Below are 17,848 nucleotides of genomic sequence, written 5' to 3' on the forward strand. Positions count from 1 at the left end.
CATATTCTGGATGAATCCTGCATCTGTGGTTCTATCAAGGGACTGCCCTGGGGTAACTCCTGTCTTGACCCCCAAATTCCAGAGGGCACCCCCCATGGACAGCCCACACAGACCCTAGAGCTCCGTGAGGCCTGATCCCAGCCCAAAAGCAAATCTCTGGACCTACATTTCCGTGGACATAACATTCATTCAACAATAAATCTTTCATACGACAAACACGTACAAAGTACCTATTTTGTGTCAGGGGATGTAGCCGTGAACATGATAGGCAAATATTCTTATTTTCACAGAGTTTGCAATCTAGTGGGATTTACCCTGCTGGATGCACTTGGATTTGTAGATATGCTGATGAAATTAGCAAACAGCTAAAGCGGACACCTCAGAAAAAGACCAGAAGACCAAAATGACCAAAACAATACAAATGTGAGTCAGAGTGATTAAGAAGGACATTTAGAGAAAGTGAAAGAATTATAGTTCTGTTAGCTGTGTGATCTTGGGCAAATGACAACCTCTGGGTCTCAGTTTCCTTATCTAAAAACTGATGATACCACAGAGGTTTATAGTGAGAAATAAGTGAGATAATATGGATAAAGCTCTTAACACAGTGCCTGCACCTCGTATGTGCTCAATAAACACTGGCTCCCACTACTTTTATCCAAGGAGAGCCAAGAGGAGAAGGGCTCTTGGTACGGGCATTTTGACCACATGACCTGTTTGGATCTGATCAGTGTTAGAAACCGGAACGTAAGGAGGAGGAGGGTTACCTTCAGTTATTGTAGAGGTCGTGCCCACAGATGTCACCCCAAGTCCTAACATTTCCAGTAGAAACATTACCTAAGCTGCTTTTATTTTTTTTTTCTTCCATCTCAATAATTTCTCATCACAATCCTCACATGCACTCCCTAATTAGGTTAGGTCAGTCTCATTTGTCCTTTGATTTTACTGAGGAATGTGGTGTTTGTCTTGGCCAGTGTTAGAGAGAGTCAACACAGATAGAAACTCCAGGCCTTGTAACTCACATCCCATGTTTTTCTATCATTTGTTTTGGAGGAAGGAGGAAATCTATTTTTTTCTTTGTTCCTTTTTGGCAGTAGCAAGCAGTGTCACTTGCTATGGACAAAGGTCTAGACGACACACAGTCTGATCTTGGAGTTCCTTGCAACTGGCTTTGGGGTTATTCTCCACAGTCCCTAGTCAGAAGCCTCATTAAGTATAACATCTAAATGATGGACCTAGAATTCTGGGATGTACAAAAAAGAAGGAAGGACAAAAGAAAGTTGGGAAAGTTCCAAAGATGTGATTCCCCTTTGGTTCACATTTCAGCTTCAGCGAATGGCCCACTTGTTTCAAGGGGTTGATCTTAATATCAACAATATGGGCAATGAAAGCCCAATATGTACAATATGGGCAATGAAAGCCATTATAAATCAGCAACATCCTAAAATTTCAGGATTTTGAAAACCCAGGCTCTTCACTTGTATGCTTCATCATACCATTAGCCCACACCCACACCCATTTCCCCACTATCCTCACCCTCCTGACCTTGAAGAATCTTCTTCAAGGCCAAGTACAGAGTAGTTCTATAAACAAAGTGGGAGAAAAAATACCCACATGCTACAACCCACTCCCATCCCCCCAGGAGTTGAGAGATCCTTAAAAGAAATGGTCTTTACTCTATGAAAACCAAGATGGGCTCAGAGATGATGAAGAAATAGCATGCCAATTATAATTTCTATTCATCCAAGATGGTCAGACCAGTGACACAAATAGAAGAGGCGTGATACCCAAGCCCTCATGCCTTTATTCTCCATAGACCTTATAGTACAAATGAGCTGAGCATAGCGTGTCCTCTGTTATCAAACAGGCCCAACCAGGAGATGGCCTCTCTCAGTGGGCTGAGCACAGATACCCTGGAGCAGAGGACCTGGGAGCTAAAAACATCCATTATCTTGGGGTAATCTGAAGCTTGGAGCAATTCATTCTCCAATGTACTGGAAGGCAAAGGTCATGTAGACAGTTCTAGGTACCCTCTGCAAGCACCTGCAAAGCTCTCTGAGCCCAAGTGTTGAAGTGTGAAGGAAGAAGAGAAAACCAGTCCCAGGAAACAGGCCTCTGTATTCTTCAATTTTACACCATTTCTGCTCTTCGGTGGCTCTGAAGTTGGTGTGAACATTGTACTGTGTCCTGAGTCTACTAGGAATTATATTAGATGGTTCTAGAACCTAATCTGTAGCCCACAGGAGCAGCAATACCTACATACATACATACCAGGTATGTGTCACTTTGCATATTGTCCTACCTATATGTCCCTGTAGATAAACCCAGGCTTACCTGACCTAGGTAGATTATATTACAAAAACTTCTGGGAAATCTCAAAGAGTGTTATCGTGTTGACTTAAGTGATCTTATAGTTGCTACTGACATTGCTTTTTGAATGCAGAATAAGTATTGATCTTTTTCATATTCAAAGCTGTAAGAGTTTCTATTTATTAGCATACTTTAAGTATCATGTATTCTATATAATTGTGAATCAGGTTTTAATCTAACTAACTCCCTTGATAGTACCCCCAGTCAGCGATCATGAAAAATAATTATAGCTCCCATGTATTGAGTGTCTACTATATGCAGGTCAGGAAAGGGGTCACGGGCTTTACATGCATAATTCCTTTTTTTAAAAATATAAACCTGCTCCCCAGAAAAGTATTTACCTACATAATTTCATTTCATCTTCACAACAACTTTGTAGAATTAACTTTAGTTTATAGCTGTCAAATATGAAATGTGGAAAGGATAACTAACTTACCCAAGAGTACAGTTGCGAGTGGTAGAACCCAAATGCAAACATATATGTCTGACTCCAAATCCAATGATATGCCATACGCCTTTGCCTGAGTAGGATCAGTCAGGGGATGGAAACTCCTTGTATCTCACTTTCTCCGTGAAAATACTGGAAGGAACTCATGGAGCCTTCTCTCAGTAAAAGGCTCATGGTGTCTACAAGGTGATCCTGCTCTGCTTCACACTAATGACCTTTTCTGTGGTGTTGTGGCCACTTGTAAAAGCCACAATTTAATAGGAATACAGGCAAGGGAAGCTGACAAGGCCAAGTGGGTCTGAAAATGCAAGGAATTCTTGAAGAGTAATCAGCCTGTTAAAATAAAAAAAAAAAGGCAAGGCGGAGAATAGGAGAAACAACCCAATAACTGTCTTTCAATATTTGAAAAGCTGAAATATAGAAGAAGAAATGGATTTCATTCATTCATCCAACAGACATTTCTTACACACCACCCATGGGCCGGATGCTGAGCTAGGTGTTGGAGAACAGCAGGAAATCAGTCAGATGTGGCTGCACGGCACAGCAGGAAAGACGGATCAAAAATAAAGCATCACAATGCGATGATCTGCAAGGTATAAAAGAGAAGGAGTCATGGTTCTTGTTCCCTGAGGCTGCGTAACACAGAATGAGTCTTAATGGGTAGAAATATCAATGGGCAGAAGTGAAAAGGAGGCAGATTTCAGGGCAGTGGAAGAAAAGCTATCCTAAGCTCCCAGCAATGAGACAGGCATCCTGAAGAAGTGAGTCCCTGTCACTGCTTGGGAGGGTTCCACTGGAGGCTGACTGACCACCTGCCAGAGACATCGCACAGTAGATTCCCACCGAGGATAGGAGGTTTGCTTAAACACTCTCTGCCAGCTCACATTCTGAAGTTTTGGAATCTTGGACCTCTTTTTCAACAGAGTGAATGAAAGTTCTGCGAAAGAAGTGCTTTTTTCAACAAAGTTATTCACTTCTTCCAGGGTGCGACTGGTCACAGTTCAATAGACCTGTTCAGTCTGCAGGAAAGACAAGGGGGTCAACATAATCCCACCTAAATGACATCCACTTGCCTTTAGAGGATGAGTAGAAACGCACCCCACACCCCACCCATTGCTGACAAAAACTTGGCTGAGGGAAAACTCATTGGGTCTAAACTATAGCATCCAGGACTTAGAGTTAGCTGTGCCAACTGGCAACAGTTTGGGGACAAAGAGATGTTTTTAGGAACCCACTCTATCATTGCTTTGCACCATAAATTCAGGAGACCACCCTTTCGTCTCTTATCTCCTCAGCCTTGCGTCTTAAGAACGGTTGCGGCTGCGGTTGCGTGTTCATCCACGACCGATCCCAGTAGAGTGATAAGGAGTGCTCTTGTTTTCTGTGATAAACTTCCTTTTCTGCTTTCAGGCTCAAGCAAGTAGCTGCCAGCCTGGGAGGTTTATTAATTTATTACTCATGCCAATTTTGGAAGCTTGCTACTTTGAATCTAACCAGGAATGTGGGGGGAAATAAAAGCATTGTGCAAACCTAGCAAACCAGGGTGGAAAACTCAGGTGAAAAAAATATATACCCTCTTTGAGCAAATTATTCAAGTTGGCAACACCCCACCTCACAGATCAATTGCCCATTTAATCCTAATGCCTTATAGCCACATGGCACTTCAGGGAGAGCTCACAAGGCATGTTCTCATTTGTTATCTCCTCACCCTTCCAGCACTCCTCTGCAGTGAGCATGGCTGGTGCTATCACAGAGCAGGTATTGCACTATGAGCCAGTTAAAAGGGCTCTATCTCCAGCCACTTCTGTAATTGATGTCCTTGGGCAATTTCACCTAAACTCTGAACCTCAATTTTCCCTTCTACCTGAAGGAGCTAAAGCACCCAGAGAGAGATGAAGCTGACAAAGCTTCAGCTCCAGGGGCTGCTGCTTGCCCAAGCTGTACACCTAACTTTGAATTCAATTTTGTGTCCTTTTCCTTAAAATCGGCCCCCTAAATTATAACTTCAGGACCCACAAAACCTACATCAGTTTCCCAATAATACCTGCTCAACCCAATTCCGGAAGTCAGAATGTGACAGGCATCTCTACAACCTCAGCTCTGCCCAGCGGCCCGTGTTGATCACTATGCATCCCCGGGTAGTAGGTGGACTCTCTCCTGGCCGGCTGCGAAGGGCTCACGCATGGCCCCTTCTCCGGAGAGTTGCCCTCAGCTGCACAGAAGCCCCTTGTCCTGGAGTTTACACCCCTACCCAGACCCAGGACAGCCACCCAATGCCTGATTAATGGGGAGTAGGCCCCTGTACAAAAGGCTGCACCCTGCCTGAAGGTGGGACCAGCTCTGTGGTGCAATTCATGCTCCTTAGGGATCAGACCAAAGCGAGACTCCAGCTGGGGTCCCGTTCTTGCTCAGCTCCCTCCCCTCTCATCCCACTTCACTCGCCCCCTTTCTCCTGCAGCGCTGCCCCCCCCTAGGCCATGCACCTGAATCCTCACCTGAGGCTTAGCTTCTAGGGCACCCACCCTAAGACACAGAGTGATAAGAAGAGTGCCATTTATTTCCTACATCAAAGCCTGCCTGGGTCACTTAAGCACAGTCAAAAAGCCATGAGCCTCCAAGACTCACTGTAGCCAATGTGCAGGCTACTGTGGAGATGCGCATACTTAGCCCATGACCATCACCTTGGTCTGAGACCCACCCTGGGCCCCAAACAAAGTCCTCACGTGAAAAGTTCTAAGTGCCTTTGGGAGGGCGAAGGTGGGGATGCTGACCATTACTACATAAAACCCCACACTTCGACCAATCAACCTAGTGTCTTCTCAGAGTCTTTCACTTTGGTGTGGGAAGAACATCAAAAGGTGAGAAAAGAAGAAACAGTTACGTTGTGTCTTTTGATGGTTCTCTTGGCACCTTCTGCCTGCAGGAGATTTGTAACTAGTTCTTTGTCCTGGCTGAATAGTAGAGAGGTCCAGGCTCTCCAATGTCGCCTGTCATTTCAGAGAGACAGAGTTTAGGAGTAAAGAGATTTAGAGCCTGTTTCTGTCTCACCTCTGACTTATTTTGTGACTTTAAATGAATTAATCATTTCTTTTTAGCACTCTCCTGTGTGGCGTGGAAATCTACTTCCACAATCACAACAAGCAAAGACTCTGAAAAGGACGATTATGACGCCAAGCCCACCATCCCTAAGAGAGACATAATTTGTAATCATCAAAAGAGACACACAAGAAATTCTTCATGAAAGGGAATAAAAAGTGAGGCAGAAAGGAAATCTTCATTACCCAAGTAAGTGCTTACTTCCCCAGATGCTTACAGAGGGAGATAACTAGTCCACGATCTCCTTCCATAAAAGGGACAGGTGTGGGCTTTGTCTGCAAATTGTGAGGCTCTAGGTCCAATCCAGGGATATCATTCAAGGGAGGGAGGAGCAGGTGGGCTTGATGAGCTGAGGCAGGCACGTCCAGAACCAGGTTACAGGAGGTTGGAAGAGCCTGGTTCAGAGATGGGGGTGCCAAAGAAGTAGGGGCCCACGGACTCACCCAGGCAAGGCTCCCAGTGCCCCATGTGGACCTTAGCAGAGCCACAGATGTCTCTTCATCCAAACCATTGATTTTCTGACTCAGCAGCCTGGAACTGATCTCAGGATGCAGGAAGCCCTGAACTTGAGAAGGGAGCAAAATAACTGTATGCGGCCTTGGTCAAGTTGCTTGATCTCCATGTCCCCATTCCTCCTTTACTCGTCGTTCAAGGCTGGCGTCAGATTCAGACTGAGGCGGTGAGTATGAAACTGCTCTTATGTAAACTGTAAAGTAACAAATGTAAATGTGAGACTGTGGTATCTGTGGAAAGATAAGGGGGTGGAGAGGAAAGCTATCCAGAATAGGAAGAAAGGAACTCCGAGATCTGTAGGCTCATTCTGCCTGGTCCTGGAGCCAATGAGAGGTTGGGCTTGCAGTGCATGTGGAGTCTCCCCTGCCGTTGAGGGGGAGCTGGAAAGGGTCCCACGCCCACTGTCAGGTGTTCCTGGCAAGAATGAATCTGTCTATAGGAGCCTGGAGCTATAGTCTCCCTATCACAAGCCACCACATGTGGCCTACCTGTCTTACTGCCCTCTGCTGTGACTTCTGGTTCCTATAAGTTTTCCAGCTCTCTGTTAAAACCATCCATGAATCCTGGTACCCCTAGCGGGGCCGTGTTTGTTCTAGTGTCTTCCCCAGGACAAATGGACCTTGAATAAACATGTTGGATACAAATAGGATACCCAAACTCTCCTTTAGACATCCCATTCTGTGCCCTGCCTGCTCAGCCCAGATAGAAGCCCCTCAGACCGGACCAACTTGGATCAAACTCAGCTCTGCCCTAGCTTAGTGGTTTGGACCACAGGTCCCCCTCCTGGGGAGAAGGGGGTCTGCAGCCATTCCCCCCAGCTACCTCCCTTCCACCTCCAATTCAACATTGGTTGCAACTAGCTCCCTCCTCCCCATTAGGAACCCCTAGTACTGATAATGACAGTTTTTAATATCTTTCTCTAAAAATATCAGCAAAGATAAGAAAGCCACAAGATAAAAGGCTCAAAGGAAATATGAAACATGTACTTTTAAAATTTTCATCCTTCAAAAAAAAAAAAAAAAAATTTTCATCCTTCAAAGGAAGAATCAAAGATAATTAAAATAGTAGTGAAGGGAGTAAAAGGTAGATAAAAATTGCATTTGCATATGTATTTATAAATTATAAATCAGTGTGCTGCCTCTGGAAAGAAAACTTTCTGTTTAAAAATCTTAGCTAATAAAAATGATAAAGTTTGTAAAACCCTGAGTGCCTGTGAAATAAGTATACCTTGTATATACTGCACAAATTATTGATAATTTTATAGTATATAAACAATGTTGACATACTGGGTGTGATAGCTAATTTTATGTGTCGACCTGACTGGGCCACAGGGTACCCAGATATTTGATCAAACATTGTTCTGGATGTTTCTGTGAAAGTGTTTTTGGATAAGATTAACATTTGAATTCATAGGCTAAGTAAAGCAGATTCTCCTACCTGATGCAGGTGAGTAATCAGTTGAAGGACTAAAGAGAACAAAAGGCTGACCCTTGACCCTCCCTGGAGTAAGAGAGAATCCTTCCTGCCTGACTGCCTTTAAATGGGGACATCAGCTTTTCCTGCCTTCAAACTCAAACTGAAACATCAGTTCTTCTTGGGTCTCAGGCCTTTGGACTTGAACTGGAACTACACCATCAGCTCTCCTGGGTCTGTAGGCCCCTTGCTAAATCACTTACAGATTTTGGGACTTGCCAGCCTCCATAACTGTGTGAGCCAATTTCTTGTACTACATCTCTTTATACACACACACACACACACACACACACACACACACACCCTACTGGTTCTGTGTTCTGGAGACTGGGTCATCCTCAAGTAGGCACAAAGCAGATATTAAGACAGTAAGCCAAACGGGCAGGGCGCAGTGGCTCACACCTGTAATCCTAGCATTCTGGGAGGCCGAGGTGGGACGATCACTTGAGCTCAGGAGTTCAAGTCCAGCCTGAACAAGAGCAAGACCCCATCTCTGCTAAAAATAGAAAAAATTAGCTGGGCAACTAAAAATAGAAACAAAAAATTAGCCGGGCATGCTGGCGCATGCCTGTAGTCCCAGCTACTCGGGAGGCTGAGGCAGTAGGATCACCTGAGCCCAGGAATTTGAGGTGCTGTGAGCTAGGCTGATGCCCCAGCAAAAGAGTGAGACTCTGTCTCAAAAAAAAAGGAAAGGATAGTAAGCCAGACAGAGTGCAGTTGTTTTTGTTATTCATCTAATAGTTTGCAGATACGTGGTGCCATGATTATTTCCCTGCTGTACCAGGTAGGAGTGGACTGGGAGTGGCCGAATGAGGGTGGAGTGTCCCTTGACTCCAAAGCATTGTTCCTGGAGCAGAGAAGAATAATCTGGGACACCCAAAGCCAAATGACGCTGGTTGAGAATCTAGTGGCAGTTGGTGAGAAGTAGTTTCAGGGGCTTGGACTGAACACTCTGGAAGCCATGACAGAGGTGGGAACAGAGATGGGAGATGGTCTGCTTAGGAGAGGGGCTGGAGCAGCTTTTAGCAAGGCCCCTGTGGCCTTGCATGTCCAGGAAGGGAGCCAGTTAGGTATGAAGAGGGTCTGTATATTCTTCTTCCTCCAAGAGCTCGTGCAAGAAGACCGGGGATGGAGGAAGAATGAGGACATTCCTGTTTTTAATGCTAGTTTGTCTGCTGGTTAGCAAGCAGATAAGAATTTTCTCCTGCAGTCATCACTCAATCTACCAATCTCTAGAATTCACCATTCTTGTAGCACCAGAGATGAATATCTCAGCATCTGGGGCAGGGATTCACACTTTGCTTTGTTTGGCGGGAAGCCCCTACTTACTTTCTATTGTCTTGACTGTCAAGGAATGTCATTAACCATTTAGGTTAAGTCTGGCAAATAAAGCAGGTCATCAAGTGGGTGATATGATTTGGGACCCAAAGTCACACTGTCTGTATGGTGGGAGCATGTGGGCCTCCGACTAGGTGGCTCCCGGTGGCTTTGCTGGAGCCAGGGGGTTACTGACCTGGAGAGCAGAAGGTGCGTCTTGTCAGAGGGCAAGGGTCACCGATGACAGAAAAGAAGGAGGGACCCTCATGTGGGCCAAAAGCTGAAGTTGCCACCTGTTAATGCTCACAGTTTCTCTCCTCCTTAAAATTCTTCTTCTGCTTCCACTGTCAATGGGGAAACTCCAACTGCCACTGTCCATTAGTGGACACAGATCTCTGCCCAGCCCTGGCTCTGGACGTGACTTCCAGACCTTTGGGCATCCAGACTGCCAGAGGCGGGGTAGACCCAGCTGTTTGATGGCACATCAGCTTTCCGCCCTCCAGAATAATCCCTCCCTGCTACACGTCTGGGAATCGCCTCCTTATCCAAGAATCAGCTGCTCCCTCCCCACCAAGCTGCTCCCCAAGCTGACCCTTCCCTCTGGGCCAAAGCAGTAGCCTCAGCTCCTATTTAACAAGTCTCTGAGTCCCTCCAGGTGAAGATGACAGTGTCTTGTCAGCCTCTCTATTTCCAGCGCCCAGCACTGTGCATGCCACATAAATAGGTACTTAACTGATGTTCCTTGAATCACACTGAACAGGCCAGGGATTGGCTGTGTCTCTGAAGTAACAAGCCTCTTTCTTTTTCTTGGTTGACTCATCAAAAGTGTGAGAGGAAAAATGAAGTCATATGTGAATATCATCCCCAGATAAATTAAAGAACAACCTCCATGTGAATTTTGGATATGCCAATTCGCCAGAGCGTACATGGAAATAAAACCAAATTTGTCTCCTTAGTTGATAGTCACATTTTAGACCCAGGATAACATTCGGTTGACTTTATTCATTAGTGGTTGTAAAAGAAGTGGGTGTTCTGGTTCAACAGTCCCCAACCTTTTTGGCACCGGGGACCAGTTTCATGGAAGACAATTTTTCCATGGACTGGGGTGGGGGTAGGGGGGATGGTTTGAGGATGATTCAAGTGCATTATATTTATTGTGCACTTTATTTCTATTATTATTACATTGTAATATATAATGAAATAATTACACAACTCACCAGAATGCAGAATCAGTGGGAGCCCTGAGCTTGTTTTCCTGCAACTATGCGGTCCCATCTGGGGGTGATGGGAGACAGTGACTGATCTCACAGGAGGAGGAGCTCAGGTGGGGATGCGAGCAATGGGGAGTGGCTGTAAATACAGATACAGGTACCAGCCTGTGGCCCAGGGAGTGGGGACCACAGTTCTGGTGAACCAAATAAAGAATCACCATAAAAGAAAACAGAAGGCTTGGGTTCCTATCCTGGCTTTTCCACTTGCTACCTCCTGTGGATTTTGGGCAAGTCACTTCACCTCAATTTCTTCAGCTTTAAAATGTGGATTATAAAATGGGTAGACTGGAAATGACCATGCCAATGTAAGGTCTTATTAGTCATAGGTGGCCAATTTCCCAGGAATGAACTTCAAATACATTTAACACCAAAAATTTTAAGCAAAAATGTCAGCTTTCTTTGAGGATTCAAAAGTCACTTAAGCTAGTGCCTCATGTTTCTTATAAGCATTATTTACCATTACACTATAAATTTGTGCAAACCCTAGTTAATAGAAAGTTTCTTTTGATAGAATGGTACATAAACCAATTTTTGAAAACTACTGTGTAGTTTTTAAATTAGCATACCATGGAATAATCCAATGAGGTTATCACCAAAAGAGCTTTAAGGCTTCGTGACTTAAACAGACACTTAGAGCTGGAAAGGTTTGTTCAAGGTCTGTTGGCTGAATCACTGTTTACTAGGCCTTAGTAAACCACTTGGAGGGATGGTGTTAGGCATTACGATGTGTGGTCAGTGAATTACACCCAAATCATCGTTTTCAGGCCAGAGAATCAAACATTTGGCCTTGTAATTTTCTTAGTTACAGGGAGGTTGGGCAGCCTTGGGGATTAGTCTCATCCAAAGGGAATTTTAAAGGCTTTCATTGACTGCAAGTCTGAAAATTCCTGTGTACCACAGTGACACAGAAACTGTATTCCAGGGAAAACATCAGTATTCCTTGAGACTCTCTGGAAACCATATGTTGTGATGAACATTACTTCATAAAGAAGTGGTTTGGGGAATGAACAAAAGCTATAAGTTGAGTTTGATCTAAACTCACCCACCATTAGGAGGTGTACCATTTGTATCTTTGTTCCTAAGTGGGACCAGAAAGAAAAGCTGGAACATTGTTCTTGCTGCAGGACTGTGCATTAAATCTCTAGAGAAATAAGACCCATTTGGGTAGAGTGAGGAGGACAGAGAATTGAATGAATGAGTGATTCAAGCCAAGAAAGGGCTGGAAATGAGGTCGAGAAATCAAAAATCGTGGTTGAAGGGAAGCCACTGGAGAGACTTTGGAAAAGAAGATGGTCCCTATGCAATGTTGAGGGAAGCTTTTACAATTTTTGACATCATCCACAAAAAAACACTGTCACTGATCCAGGAGGTAACAGGTGGAAGAGAGAACCAGAAGGTGAGACCAGCAGCCGCGAGGGAGAGTGTCTTGGCACTACTGCTACAAAGGTACACCCCGTGCTAGGGCCTCGCTTCTCAAGTGAGAAGCAGCATGGCCTCCCCAGCAGTGGTTAGACCTGAGGAATCTCAGGCCCCATTCAGACCCACTGAATCCGAATCTGCATTTCAAGAGGATCCCTGGGGAATTGGATGCACACTAGATTGAGCCCTCATCTTTCTTATGGCTCTTGCAACCTCCTGTCCATCTTCTATTTGATCTCCTTCTGTTCCCCTTCCTCTTTCATCATCCTCCTCAAATTCCAATAGAGGGATATCTGTGCAGATCAATATGTCGGGTGTTTACATCTGTCATTGGTCCTAATTTAAATCACAAACCACACTCAATTCATGCACATGTGAACAAAACAGTAGCATTGGGCCCCAGAAAGCCATCAAGCAAGAGCCCTCCTCCACAAGAGCTATATTTATGCCATTTATTTATACAGAGCCTTAAGTATACACAGTGCTTTGTGGGGGAACATGCCAAGAAAAGAATACAATCCCTGCTCTTGAAAAAATATTTTTCTTTCTCCCTCATAACCCTAGGGAATAGACAGGGTGGGGATGGAATTATAAAATCTTCAGACCAAAACATATGAAATGAATAGAAGGAAGCCATAGTTATTGGTTAGGGGCTCCAGACTTTAAGAAAACAAGCAAGACTTTCCCAAACAATATGCATGAGCAGATTTTTGCTTTACGTGAAAACAAGCCCTTAGTTATCTGAAGGAGGTTCAAACACACACAGGTGCGCACACACACACACACACACACCACAGAAAGGAGATTTTTAAAGGCATTTTGGGCAAAGATATAATTTGTAAATGTGAATTTTAAAAGGAAAAACATTTAATGATATCAAAAACAGTTAAGTCAAGTATGAAACTTTTATATGATAAAATACTATGTAGCCACTCAAATCAGGGTTTCAATAATATTTGTTGCAAAATATTGACAATAAGTGACAAAGCAGGATGCAAAACTTTATATTCGCCATCATCCCACTTTTATGTGAATAAAAAAGAGGAACTAAATATACCAGAATGTTAATAGTTTGTGTCTCTGAGACTGATATTATGAGTGATTCAAATTTTACTCTTTGTACTTTTCCATATGTCATGAGCATGTGTAATTTTCTTTTGGTAAAAGTTTTTCTTGACACCATTAATTCTCCTTTCTCCCTGTTGCCTTAAGCTACCCACAGTCCACTTAATTATTTCTCCCAATTCATAAAAGAGATGGTTCTGAAAAGTGGTGATTCTCTCCATTTGAAAATTCACGCTGACTTTAGACAGGAGAAGAGAGTGGGGCAGGGCTGGAAAGGGTCAGAATGAGGAAACTTCCCAAATTCTCCCAAACCAGCCCTTCAATCCGTACCTTTGAGACTTCATTCAGAGTGCTTTAAATGCCCAAACACATCCATTGTTAATTGATATGAAAACCCATTCTAAAGTCCAAAAACATAGTTCTTGCACTATGTAGAAGCTTGAGAGTAGAAGGAGTTTTAAAGACCGTCTAGTCCACTAGTTTGCCATCTTGGTGCACACTGTTGTCACCTGGGGAGCTTGAAAAAATTCTAAGGGTTCTACCCTCTGAGATTCTGATTGAATTGTTCCAGGGGGTGGCCTAGGTATCTGGGTTTTCTTAACTCTCCCCAGGTGATTTAATATGGAGCCCCAGGAATTAGAAAACCACTGCTCTAATCCAAACTTCACTATAACCCCATCGATGTGAGTTCTTCTAGTCTAGAGTGGTATATGTAGCATTCGCCAGCTCCAATCATGGTCACCTGGCAGGTGGGGAACCATGTTCTACTATCGTGGAAGGAAGGGAGGACCAATTTTGGTGGACAAGTACCAGTCCTGATCACATAGGTATTATCCCTCTTTTATAGCCAAACAAACAGACTCAAGTTCATTTATTTGCCCAAGAAGCCTCAAGTAATACTAAGTGATTGGGCTGAGATTCTTACACTAAAGCCTCAGTCTTTCAGCTTCACTACAGGACAAAACATGAATGCATTTTTAAAAATATTTTTTGTTTTGGAATGATCTTAGGTTTGTAGAAGAGTTGTATAGATAGCACAAAGAGTTCCTGTGTAATCTTCCCTCAGCTTCCCCCAATGTTAACATCTCATTCAACCAGTGTATATCTGTCTAAACTAAGAAATCAATATTGTTATAATACTATTGATTAAATGACAGACTTTTTTTTGAACTTCACCAGTTTTTCCACCAATGTCCTTTATTCCAGGAGCCCGCTTTGCTTTGTACTTTAATACATTTTAATATAACCACAGCCAATGTCATAGCACAACACCTGATAATTAATCATCAGATGCAGACAGGGAAAAGAGCTTCACCTCTGGGTCAGAGGGGCCTAAACATGCATCTCAAAAGTGACGGAGGCCGGGTGCGATGGCTCATGCCTGAAGTCGTAGCACTCTGGGAGGCTGAGGCAGGAGGAACGCTTGAGATCAGGAGTTCAAGACCAGCCTGAGCAAGAGTGAGACCCCATCTCTACTAAAAATAGAAAAATTAGCTGGGCACAGTGGCATATGCCTGTAGTCCCAGCTACTTGGAAGGCTAAGGCAGGAGGATCACTTGAGCCCAGGAGTTGGAGGTTGCAGTGAGCTATGATGACATCACTGCACGCTAGCCGGGGCAACAAAGTGAGACTTTGTGTCAAAAAAAAAGCTATGGGACCTGAGTTGGGCCTGCAGGAATGTGAAGTTGTTTCATGCTGGACAGGGTGGGGCAGGCATTCCAGCTCTCAGTAATAACTGATACGGCTCAGTGTGAGCTAAACGCCCAAGGATGTTGTAGTTCAGGTTAGACAAACGGTGTAAAGCACTAATTATGAACTCTGGGGCCAAAGCAGACCAAGAAGTTGAGCATTTCCATGCATAACAGGAGAGACTTACTTTCCCATGCCCTAGACTCGGGGAACAATGTGAAGCCGCAGGACCCAGGCTTATTTCTGAAGCAAGTTCTCACGTAAAAGGAAGAAATATAAATTACATATTTAGACTCTTCTGAGGAGTCTCTGGTCTTTCCCCCTCGGGGTGCCACCAGAAGCTCCAGGAGGCTGGTGAAGCAGGTGGACACAAGAGGGAGGGAGAAAGACCAAACCTTCCTCAGCGCAACCTCAGCATCCTTGGGGGGGCTCCCAGCTAGGGCTTTCTCTGCTTGCAGGGCCACTGGTCTTTGAGCCCAACTCAGTGCCCAAGGCAGGCTGAGACTGGCATATTAGCATCCCAACTCTATTTAACTTGGAATAAACTCCAGATTTAGCTCTGCAGCTAGGATAGAACTTTTCCTCCTCCCCTCCCCTCCCTCTTCCTGCCTCTGAGCGGGGTCTAGGGGGAGGCGAGTGAGGGGCGCAGGGCACAACATGTAAGGGCGCCCCGTGCAACCTTGGGAGCAAGCGCCCGCCTCCTGAAAGTTTGCCCCTCGGTCCTTTGCTGTCTCGCCCAGCCCCATGACCTCTTCCTCATCCCCTGCTCCACCTCCATGGTCTCATCACAATGATTTAGCAAGTGCATAATGAAAAGGGGACAAGAAAACCCCAAAACTAGCTTCCCCTCGTAAAGAGTTTTAAGTTTCCCAACTTCCAGCTTTGAAATAGGATTGAATATGAACAATGCTCCTGGCAACCCCCTGTGAGAGGCCAACAAGTCCCGCAGATATCGCAGCCACGGGGACGGGAAATGGAGCGCTGGACACAGCCACCTGCTGGGTGGCCCAGGGCAAGGTACCCTCGGCTCAAGCACGTCTATTGAATGGGTAAATTAAGAGTTTGGGGACTTAGAAAGAAGACAGATTCTAGACCCTCTGAGATTTCTGACTTAGGAATGTAAAAGCAGGGTGCGGAAAGAAGGCGGCAAGGCCAGTGGTCCAGACAGATCTAGTTGGCAGAAAAGAGCAGAACCTTACTGGTCACCGTTTATTATTCTGGCCCCTCAGGCACCCTGGACATCCAAGCAGGGCTGACAGCTCAGAATTGCCCCCAAACACTCAGTCCTAATTTTCTCATATGAAAAATAAAGGAATTTTAATTAGTGAATGGTTCTCAACCCTCAAGACACATTAGCATCTCGAGGGGGCTTTACAAACCACCAGTGCCTGAGCCCCACCTCCACCTCCAGAGATGCTATGGAATTGCTCGGGCCGCTAGGTCAGGACTTTTAAAAACTCCCCAGGTGGTTCTAACGGATTTCCAGGCTCCAGAACCTCTGTGATAGGTGAGATCCAAGCTTCCCTCTTTGACATTTTACGACCCTGAGAGATAAGAGGTAGCTGCTTTTTGACCTGGCTTCTCTGGACAGAACCCAACTCAAGTACTCCCACTGAAATGACCAAAAGTTTACAGAAAGGTTGAGGGTCTTTAATTAAGCCTCTGGACCCCTGGCAGAAGGCAGGTGGAGAAAAGACAGCCATGAGAACAGGGTTAATGAGTAAGTTTTTAAGTAGAAACTGCTCCAGAGACTCACAGCCTCAAGTGGCAGCTAAAAAGTCAAAATCGAGTTACTGTTTGTGATTAGAAGCCTGCAGGCCCAGCCCCGGGCCATGGGCTTGTTGCCCTAATCATTGTGCAACTCTCCAGCTGCCCTCGAAGCAGGCACAGGCCCTTAGGTAATCAGCCCACAACCTCATCTTGACCTCCTGGGAGGACACCAGTGCCAATTAAACTACAGGTCACCTGGGTTTGACGAGGCTGGTGGGCAGCCTGGGCTTCACCGAGAGGTGAGTGAACAGTAGGCTGCAGCGCAGTAGCTGTTCCAGCCCCAGCAGGCTGTTCACCCGCGGAAGCACAGTGACTCCTGAGAGGCCCATGGAAGATTGGGCAACAGTCGATGGCAGAACCAAAGTCCCAGAGGTACACCTAGTACCTCACATTCCAGTGTATTACAACAGCGCATATCCAGGGCATAACAATTTTTTTTTTTTATTCCCTTCCTGGTTTTTGTTACTTTCCTGTAGACTTGCCATGACTACTGTGGATGCTGAGCGGTGTGAACACCAACAGATGCTTTTGCAGAGCTGCCTCGGGGCATGTGACATGGAGCTTTCTGGTGGCCTGGGGTGGAGGTTCTCAACCCCAGCTGCACGCTGGGTTCAGTTGGCCTGGAGAGGGGGCCGCACATCAGTATATTTTTAAAGCTCCCCAAGTTGCTCTAATGCACAGCCCAGGGTGAGAAACACTGGGCTGAGCCCCTCCTGGCTAGGTGAGGGGTGGCGAGATGGATTGAGAGGGGCTGAGGCAAGGGTCCTGAGGACAGTAAAGGAGATGGAGGGAGAGGACCATGACATACAGATCCTGCAAGTGTGCAGATACCACCTGCTAGTGCCTTTTAAAGCTAATGTCATCGTTGAGTCTCATTCATCCATTCTGCCACTCACTCACCAGTTACTAGCATTGCTGTTTCAGAGATATAAAGATGAGTTAAGACCTAGTCCCTGGCCTCAGGGAACACACAACAGGGGAGACAGACTCGAAAACACGTAAAGGTGCAACTAAAATTGGTCACGGACGGTAACTGCACTCGATTACTGGGGTCCCTAGGGCACCCCATTCTGTGGGTGAAGAGCAAGGTCACCCCACTGTCAAGCATGCTGGGAAGAGGCTGGAGCTAAAATAGTCAATGAGAGCTTGGAAGGAGGGCCTTCGACAGGGGAAAGGCAAGAATTTCCTGGGCTTCCTCTCTGGAGCCTATATCCTGGGACGCCTATGATGTAGGTACAGTTCCAGGGGGTGCCATTCATGTTGTATTTTATGGAAACACCACCCTCTAGAGTTGTGCACCTAAGTGGCATTGCCAGTGGTGATGAGAGAAGTTGGCTCTTCCCAGAGAGGTCCAGGCATACAGGAATATGGGACAAGCACCTGCTGTGATCTGGAAACTGTGGCTGGGCCCTGGGATGTG

The sequence above is a fragment of the Lemur catta genome, chromosome 4 (genome assembly GCF_020740605.2).
Source record: "Lemur catta isolate mLemCat1 chromosome 4, mLemCat1.pri, whole genome shotgun sequence".
In the NCBI taxonomy this organism is placed as follows: Eukaryota; Metazoa; Chordata; class Mammalia; order Primates; family Lemuridae; genus Lemur; species Lemur catta.